A 9,620-nucleotide genomic window follows, 5' to 3' on the forward strand; every position below is an offset into this window, starting at 1 on the left:
TCCCAGTGTCCTCCCAGTGCCCTCCCAGTGTCCTCCCAGTGCTCTCCCAGTGTCCTCCCAGTGTCCTCCCAGTGCTCTCCCAGTGTCCTCTCAGTGTCCTCTCAGTGTCCTCCCAGTGTCCTCCCAGTGCCCTCCCAGTGTCCTCCCAGTGCTCTCCTAGTGTCCTCCCAGTGCTCTCTGTGTCCTCCCAGTGTCCTCCAAATGTCCTCCCAGTGTCCTCCCAGTGCCCTCCTAGTGTCCTCCCAGTGTCCTCCAAATGTCCTCCCAATGTCCTCCCAGTGCCCTCCCAGTGTCCACCCAGTGTCCTCCCAGTGTCCTCCAAATGTCCTCCCAATGTCCTCCCAGTATCCTCCCAGTGCCCTCCCAGTGTCCTCCAAATGTCCTCCCAGTGTCCTCCCAGTGCCCTCCCAGTGTCCTCCAAATGTCCTCCCAATGTCCTCCCAGTGTCCTCCCAGTGTCCTCCCAGTGCTCTTTCAGTGTCTTCTCAGTGTCCTCCCAGTACCCTCCCAGTGTCCTCCAAATGTCCTCCCAGTGTCCTCCCAGTGTCCTCCCAGTGCCCTCCCAGTGTCCTCCCAGTGCTCTCTCAGTGTCCTCTCAGTGTCCTCCCAGTGCTCTCTCAATGTCCTCCCAGTGTCCTCCCAGTGTCCTCCCAGTGTCCTCCCAGTGCCCTCCCAGTGTCCTCCAAATGTCCTCCCAATGTCCTCCCAGTGTCCTCCCAGTGCTCTCTCAGTGTCCTCTCAGTGTCCTCCCAGTGTCCTCCCAGTGCCCTCCCAGTGTCCTCCCAGTGCTCTCCCAGTGTCCTCCCAGTGCTCTCTGTGTCCTCCCAGTGTCCTCCCAGTGCCCTCCCAGTGTCCTCCCAGTGTCCTCCAAGTGCCCTCCCAGTGTCCTCCCAGTGTCCTCCCAGTGCCCTCCCAGTGTCCTCCCAGTGCTCTCCCAGTGTCCTCCCAGTGTCCTCCCAGTGTCCTCCCAGTGCTCTCCCAGTGTCCTCTCAGTGTCCTCCCAGTGTCCTCCCAGTGCTCTCCCAGTGTCCTCTCAGTGTCCTCCCAGTGCCCTCCCAGTGTCCTCCCAGTGCTCTCTCAGTGTCCTCCCAGTGTCCTCCAAGTGTCCTCCCAGTGCTCTCCCAGTGTCCTCTCAGTGCTCTCCCAGTGTCCTCCCAGTGCTCTCTCAGTGTCCTCCCAAGGTCCTCCCAGTGCCCTTCCAGTGTAATCCCAGTGCTCTCCCAGTGTCCTCTCAGTGTCCTCCCAGTGTCCTCCCAGTGTCCTCCAAATGTCCTCCCAATGTCCTCCCAGTGTCCTCCCAGTATCCTCCCAGTGCCCTCCCAGTGTCCTCCAAATGTCCTCCCAGTGTCCTCCCAGTGTCCTCCCAGTGCCCTCCCAGTGTCCTCCCAGTGTCCTCCCAGTGCCCTCCCAGTGCCCTCCAAATGTCCTCCCAATGTCCTCCCAGTGTCCTCCCAGTGTCCGCCCAGTGCCCTCCCAGTGTCCTCCAAATGTCCTCCCAATGTCCTCCCAGTGTCCTCCCAGTGTCCTCCCAGTGCCCTCCCAGTGTCCTCCAAATGTCCTCCCAATGTCCTCCCAGTGTCCTCCCAGTGCCCTCCCAGTGTCCTCCAAATGTCCTCCCAGTGTCCTCCCAGTGCCCTCCTAGTGTCCTCCCAGTGTCCTCCAAATGTCCTCCCAATGTCCTCCCAGTGTCCTCCCAGTGCCCTCCCAGTGTCCACCCAGTGTCCTCCAAATGTCCTCCCAGTGTCCTCCAAATGTCCTCCCAATGTCCTCCCAGTATCCTCCCAGTGCCCTCCCAGTGTCCTCCAAATGTCCTCCCAGTGTCCTCCCAGTGCCCTCCCAGTGCCCTCCCAGTGCCCTCCCAGTGCCCTCCCAGTGTCCTCCAAATGTCCTCCCAATGTCCTCCCAGTGTCCTCCCAGTGCCCTCCCAGTGTCCTCCCAGTGCTCTGTCAGTGTCTTCTCAGTGTCCTCCCAGTACCCTCCCAGTGTCCTCCAAATGTCCTCCCAGTGTCCTCCCAGTGCCCTCCCAGTGTCCTCCCAGTGCTCTCTCAGTGTCCTGTCAGTGTCCTGCCAGTGCTCTCTCAATGTCCTCCCAGTGTCCTCCCAGTGCCCTCCCAGTGTCCTCCCAGTGTCCTCCCAGTGCCCTCCCAGTGTCCTCCAAATGTCCTCCCAATGTCCTCCCAGTGCCCTCCCAGTGTCCTCCCAGTGCTCTCTCAGTGTCCTCTCAGTGTCCTCCCAGTGTCCTCCCAGTGCTCTCCCAGTGTCCTCCCAGTGCTCTCTGTGTCCTCCCAGTGTCCTCCCAGTGCCCTCCCAGTGTCCTCCCAGTGTCCTCCCAGTGTCCTCCCAGTGTCCTCCCAGTGCCCTCCCAGTGTCCTCCCAGTGCTCTCCCAGTGTCCTCCCAGTGTCCTCCCAGTGCTCTCCCAGTGTCCTCTCAGTGTCCTCTCAGTGTCCTCCCAGTGTCCTCCCAGTGCCCTCCCGGTGTCCTCCCAGTGCTCTCCTAGTGTCCTCCCAGTGCTCTCTGTGTCCTCCCAGTGTCCTCCCAGTGCCCTCCCAGTGACCTCCCAGTGTCCTCCCAGTGCCCTCCCAGTGTCCTCCCAGTGTCCTCCCAGTGCCCTCCCAGTGTCCTCCCAGTGTCCTCCCAGTGTTCTCCCAGTGTCCTCTCAGTGTCCTCCCAGTGCCCTCCCAGTGTCCTCTCAGTGCTCTCCCAGTGTCCTCTCAGTGTCCTCCCAGTGTCCTCTCAGTGTCCTCCCAGTGCCCTCCCAGTGTCCTCCCAGTGCTCTCTCAGTGTCCTCCCAGTGTCCTCCCAGTGCCCTTCCAGTGTCCTCCCAGTGCTCTCCCAGTGTCCTCTCAGTGCTCTCCCAGTGTCCTCCCAGTGCTCTCTCAGTGTCCTCCCAGTGTCCTCCCAGTGCCCTTCCAGTGTCCTCCCAGTGCTCTCCCAGTGTCCTCTCAGTGTCCTCCCAGTGCCCTCCCAGTGTCCTCCCAGTGCTCTCTCAGTGTCCTCCCAGTGTCCTCCCAGTGCCCTCCCAGTGTCCTCCAAATGTCCTTCCAGTGTCCTCCCAGTGTCCTCCCAGTGCCCTCCCAGTGTCCTCCCAGTGTCCTCCCAGTGCCCTCCCAGTGCCCTCCAAATGTCCTCCAAATGTCCTCCCAGTGTCCTCTCAGTGCCCTCCTAGTGTCCTCCCAGTGTCCTCCAAATGTCCTCCCAATGTCCTCCCAGTGTCCTCCCAGTGCCCTCCCAGTGTCCACCCAGTGTCCTCCAAATGTCCTCCCAGTGTCCTCCAAATGTCCTCCCAATGTCCTCCCAGTATCCTCCCAGTGTCCTCCAAATGTCCTCCCAGTGTCCTCCCAGTGTCCTCCCAGTGCCCTCCCAGTGTCCTCCCAGTGCCCTCCCAGTGTCCTCCAAATGTCCTCCCAATGTCCTCCCAATGTCCTCCCAGTGTCCTCCCAGTGCCCTCCCAGTGTCCACCCAGTGTCCTCCAAATGTCCTCCCAGTGTCCTCCCAGTGTCCTCCCAGTGCCCTCCCAGTGTCCTCCCAGTGCCCTCCCAGTGCCCTCCCAGTGTCCTCCAAATGTCCTCCCAATGTCCTCCCAGTGTCCTCCCAGTGCCCTCCCAGTGTCCTCCCAGTGCTCTCTCAGTGTCTTCTCAGTGTCCTCCCAGTACCCTCCCAGTGTCCTCCAAATGTCCTCCCAGTGTCCTCCCAGTGCCCTCCCAGTGTCCTGTCCTCCCAGTGCTCTCTCAATGTCCTCCCAGTGTCCTCCCAGTGTCCTCCCAGTGCCCTCCCAGTGTCCTCCCAGTGTCCTCCCAGTGTCCTCCCAGTGTCCTCCCAGTGCCCTCCCAGTGTCCTCCAAATTTCCTCCCAATGTCCTCCCAGTGCCCTCCCAGTGTCCTCCCAGTGCTCTCTCAGTGTCCTCTCAGTGTCCTCCCAGTGTCCTCCCAGTGCCGTCCCAGTGTCCTCCCAGTGCTCTCCCAGTGTCCTCTCAGTGTCCTCCCAGTGTCCTCCCAGTGCCGTCCCAGTGTCCTCCCAGTGCTCTCTCAATGTCCTCCCAGTGTCCTCCCAGTGTCCTCCCAGTGCCCTCCCAGTGTCCTCCCAGTGTCCTCCCAGTGTCCTCCCAGTGTCCTCCCAGTGCCCTCCCAGTGTCCTCCAAATGTCCTCCCAATGTCCTCCCAGTACCCTCCCAGTGTCCTCCAAATGTCCTCCCAGTGTCCTCCCAGTGTCCTCCCAGTGTCCTCCCAGTGCCCTCCCAGTGTCCTCCCAGTGCTCTCTCAGTGTCCTGTCAGTGTCCTGCCAGTGCTCTCTCAATGTCCTCCCAGTGTCCTCCCAGTGCCCTCCCAGTGTCCTCCCAGTGTCCTCCCAGTGCCCTCCCAGTGTCCTACAAATGTCCTCCCAATGTCCTCCCAGTGCCCTCCCAGTGTCCTCCCAGTGCTCTCTCAGTGTCCTCTCAGTGTCCTCCCAGTGTCCTCCCAGTGCTCTCCCAGTGTCCTCCCAGTGCCCTCCCAGTGTCCTCCCAGTGCCCTCCCAGTGTCCTCCCAGTGCTCTCCCAGTGTCCTCCCAGTGTCCTCCCAGTGCTCTCCCAGTGTCCTCTCAGTGTCCTCCCAGTGCCCTCCCAGTGCCCTCCCAGTGTCCTCCCAGTGCTCTCTCAGTGTCCTCCCAGTGCCCTCCCAGTGCCCTCCCAGTGCTCTCTCAGTGTCCTCTCAGTGTCCTCCCAGTGTCCTCCCAGTGTCCTCCCAGTGCCCTCCCAGTGTCCTCCCAGTGTCCTCCCAGTGCTCTCCCAGTGTCCTCCCAGTGCTCTCCCAGTGTCCTCCCAGTGTCCTCCCAGTGCCCTCCCAGTGTCCTCCCAGTGTCCTCCCAGTGTCCTCTCAGTGTCCTCCCAGTGCCCTCCCAGTGTCCTCCCAGTGCTCTCCCAGTGTCCTCTCAGTGTCCTCCCAGTGCCCTCCCAGTGTCCTCCCAGTGCTCTCTCAGTGTCCTCCCAGTGTCCTCCCAGTGTCCTCCCAGTGCCCTCCCAGTGTCCTCCCAGTGCTCTCTCAGTGTCCTCTCAGTGTCCTCCCAGTGTCCTCCCAGTGTCCTCCCAGTGTCCTCCCAGTGCTCTCCCAGTGTCCTCCCAGTGCTCTCTGTGTCCTCCCAGTGTCCTCCCAGTGCCCTCCCAGTGTCCTCCCAGTGCCCTCCCAGTGTCCTCCCAGTGCCCTCCCAGTGTCCTCCCAGTGCTCTCCCAGTGTCCTCCCAGTGTCCTCCCAGTGCCCTCCCAGTGTCCTCCCAGTGCTCTCTCAGTGTCCTCCCAGTGTCCTCCCAGTGTCCTCCCAGTGCCCTCCCAGTGTCCTCCCAGTGCTCTCTCAGTGTCCTCTCAGTGTCCTCCCAGTGTCCTCCCAGTGTCCTCCCAGTGTCCTCCCAGTGCTCTCCCAGTGTCCTCCCAGTGCTCTCTGTGTCCTCCCAGTGTCCTCCCAGTGTCCTCCCAGTGTCCTCCCAGTGCCCTCCCAGTGTCCTCCCAGTGCCCTCCCAGTGTCCTCCCAGTGCTCTCCCAGTGTCCTCCCAGTGTCCTCCCAGTGCCCTCCCAGTGTCCTCCCAGTGCTCTCCCAGTGCCCTCCCAGTGTCCTCCCAGTGTCCTCCCAGTACCCTCCCAGTGCCCTCCCAGTGCTCTCTCAGTGTCCTCCCAGTGTCCTCCCAGTGCCCTTCCAGTGTCCTCCCAGTGCTCTCCCAGTGTCCTCTCAGTGTCCTCCCAGTGTCCTCCCAGTGTCCTCTCAGTGTCCTCCCAGTGCCCTCGGGACTCTGTATTTGGGCCTCGACCGTACCCGAGGGCCTTTGAACAGACTTAACTCCTCCTCACACAGCAGAGGGGCGTGGCCTTTGAACAGACTTGACTCCTCCTCACACAGCAGAGGGGCGTGGCCTTTGAACAGACTTGACTCCTCCTCACACAGCAGAGGGGCGTGGCCTTTGAACAGACTTGACTCCTCCTCACACAGGGGCAGACAGAAGAGGGGCGTGGCCTTTGAACAGACTTGACTCCTCCTCACACAGCAGAGGGGCGTGGCCTTTGAACAGACTTGACTCCTCCTCACACAGGGGCAGACAGAAGAGGGGCGTGGCCTTTGAACAGACTTGACTCCTCCTCACAAAGGGGCCGACAGAAGAGGGGCGTGGCCTTTGAACAGACTTGACTCCTCCTCACAAAGGGGCCGACAGAAGAGGGGCGTGGCCTTTGAACAGACTTGACTCCTCCTCACACAGGGGCAGACAGAAGAGGGGCGTGGCCTTTGAACAGACTTGACTCCTCCTCACACAGCAGAGGGGCGTGGCCTTTGAACAGACTTGACTCCTCCTCACACAGGGGCAGACAGAAGAGGGGCGTGGCCTTTGAACAGACTTGACTCCTCCTCACAAAGGGGCCGACAGAAGAGGGGCGTGGCCTTTGAACAGACTTGACTCCTCCTCACAAAGGGGCCGACAGAAGAGGGGCGTGGCCTTTGAACAGACTTGACTCCTCCTCACACAGGGGCAGACAGAAGAGGGGCGTGGCCTTCACCTCAGGTTTCTCCTCTGACGAGAACATAAACTCTCCAGCTGCAGATGTTTTATTATATTGAGTTAAACCTGATGATTCGTGACATTAGTCCAACGTCTAAAACAAACTGAACGTTCATCAAAGTGTGAGTCTCTCTCAAAGACTTAAACATTGAAATGGAAAATGGAATGTCTTAAATATTGAGGTGTGGCACTTCATAACCTTAATATTGTAAAGGAATTGTGCACTTTTTGAAAGAAGCATGAGACTTTCAGGATTGGATCATAAGGTCAATATTTGATGTGACCCTGGATCTGACCCTTGACCTGGAAACAGGCTTTTCTAAAATGGCCAACACCAAAGTGACAAAACTACACATTTCAGCATATAGAGAAGATAGAAGCATGGTTTTGGTGTCTAAACATGGGTTTTGGGGTATTGTGAGTCTTATGGCACTAGAATGTCCCAAGTATGTCAGCCATCTTGGATTTTCCAAATTGCTGCCTTTAAAATGACAAAATCACTCCTTTTAGCCTGAAGATATGAGTGAAGGGTCATTATCTAAACGTAGGTGTTTGAATCTAGAGGTGTGCCTGCCTCTGGCCCGTGTCACAGCGTGGATCTTAAGGCCTACATAGAGTGGGAGTGGAGTTTCCTGCTTTCGCCCAGTGCCAGTAGATTCTGGGCGGGCTTGACACTGTTAAAGGTCAGTCACTGTGAGAATGTGAGGGCAGTGGTTTAGGTGGATGAATTTGAAAGTTGTGTTCCTTTATGTTGGCAACATCCAATATCATGCTTATCAGTGGCATTCATGTGGGTGGAACTGCCTTAGCCTGGCACTCAGGCCCTCAGGGTCAAATCAACCATCAAAGATGAACTTGGCTTCAACGATTTCTGCACGTATTGTTTTGTCTGTTCTCATCATATGTATGGCATTACTGTCATAGTCACAAGCTTTTTTCAGGGCTTCTCCAAGGTTCTCCTCAAATGTGATGAGTGTGTCTCTCCCATGTGTCTGTGATATAAGGCCTGGGACTGTCAAGAGAAGTCTGTTCTGAAGTCTAGTGGTGTGTGGTGGGTCTCCGCAGGGGCCCCCGACTGATGGAGACGAACCTTGTAGAGTTCTGCCAATTCTGCTAGCCTAAACACTTGTGCACAATCCATATCCCTCCTTTCCTCCATAAAGGCCACAAGCTCAGTAAATGCAGTTCCTTCCCGACAGGCATCGTCTTGTGTCCTGTTGCATCGCTCTCCTGGTCCTATTACAGAGTTTGTTCAAACAGTTGTGGTGGTTCTTAGCCTCCTTGACCAAAAGCTGTGTGTGGTTTAGTTGTGTGACACTGTCAAGCATTTATATCTAACTGTTTAGTCATGACCTCATGGAAGCCTTCAGGACCCGCGGGATCGTCACAGACGAAACACAAAGATTCTTCAACTTGTGGCATTGAGGTGCGAGTGAAGAACGTGTGTGTTTGCCTGATGTCTTCTGCTTTTCTCTCAGCTGTTTTAGAGACATATTTAACATGCTTTGAACATCACCTACATCTTCTGTGCCTCACGGCCTCATTAACAATAGGACTGACTCTAGTCTCTTTCCTTCATCTGGTCTCGTCAGATCAAGAGGCAATGGAAAGTTCTCTGCTTCTTTGCACAGGAGTAAATCTACAAAGCCAGAACCAACTGGTTTGTGTGTGGACCGGATGGGACGTTCACTTGATCCTTCTTGGCACAAAGCACAAAATGTCCAGTTTGTTGTACTTTGGCTGTTTGGGCTCCTGTGGTAAAGAAGTATCTACAAGCGAAGGTGGTTTAGACATATTCACGGTTTCTTGATAGTAAAGCTGATAGCGACCACCACCATGTACCAAAGCACCGTACATGCCCCTGAAAGAGTGTGACATGAGTGTGACCAATGCAGAGACAATCAACCACTTACAACTGCTTATTCCTGATAAGTAACAGGTAAATGGCTTTATACATGAATCACTTCCTTATACCACCATTATATGCATATATAATGGACAGGGTATTAATCAGTATTTGATCATTTTATACATTACAATGAAAGTGATTTTGGTGTATTAAATACATAAAATTACCAACGGAATATTATATGTGATTCAGCAAAGACACAACATCATTCTTTATATAAACACAGAAATTCATAGCTTATAGATATATTTTGCAGTCAGTATGACTATTTAAGCAAAAGCAAGCATTACTTGACACATTTGGTGAATTCTAATGAGCTACCCATTACCCTAACCCTAACCCTAACCCATTTTGAAAATCCAAGATGGCTGACATACATGGAACATTCTAGTGCAGTATAAGACTCACTCTACCTCAAAAACCCATGTTTAGACACCAAGTTCATGCTTCTATCTTCTCTTTATGCTGAAATGTGAAGTTTTGTCATTTTGGTGTCGGCCATTTTGAAAATCCAAGATGGCTGACATACTTGGGACCTTGTATTTTATGCCAGTAGACTCACAGTACCTCAAAACCTATGTTTAGAAGTTCATGTTCCTATGGGTCCTACAAGTGAAATAACTATGTATGGTTCATTTGCTGGTGGTCATTTTGGAAAAGCCTGTTTCCAGGTCAAGGGTCAGATCCAGGGTCACATCAAATATTGACCTTATGACCCAGTCCTGAAAGTCTCATGCTTCTTTCAAAAAGTGCGCAATTCATCAGCTTAACCGCTCCACTAGAAAGAACTAACAATCTTAGAGCAAAACTTTACTCCTCTTTAACTAAACCAGCACATAACCAGCACATAACCAGCACTTAAACAGCACTTAACTAGGACTAAACCAGCACTTAACCAGGACTAAACCAGCACATAACCAGCACTTAAACAGCACTTAACTAGGACTAAACCAGCACTTAACCAGGACTAAACCAGCACATAACCAGCACTTAAACAGCACTTAACTAGGACTAAACCAGCACTTAACCAGGACTAAACCAGCACATAACCAGCACTTAAACAGCACTTAACTAGGACTAAACCAGCACTTAACCAGGACTAAACCAGCACATAACCAGCACTTAAACAGCACTTAACTAGGACTAAACCAGCACTTAACCAGGACTAAACCAGCACTTAACCAGCACTTAACCAGGA

General features: G+C 55.2%; 1 protein-coding gene across 1 annotated transcript in view; it reads left to right on the forward strand.

The window, feature by feature from the left end:
- LOC140354539 (phosphatidylinositol 4,5-bisphosphate 3-kinase catalytic subunit gamma isoform) overlaps nt 1-9,620 on the forward strand; it is a 166,151-nt gene that overhangs the window by 137,243 nt on the left and 19,288 nt on the right. The gene's annotated exons all lie outside the window — the stretch shown is intronic.

Source organism: Eucyclogobius newberryi, unplaced genomic scaffold (genome assembly GCF_026437365.1).
Source record: "Eucyclogobius newberryi isolate DKJ021-1_F unplaced genomic scaffold, fEucNew1.0.hap1 SCAF_95, whole genome shotgun sequence".
NCBI classification, from domain to species: Eukaryota; Metazoa; Chordata; class Actinopteri; order Gobiiformes; family Gobiidae; genus Eucyclogobius; species Eucyclogobius newberryi.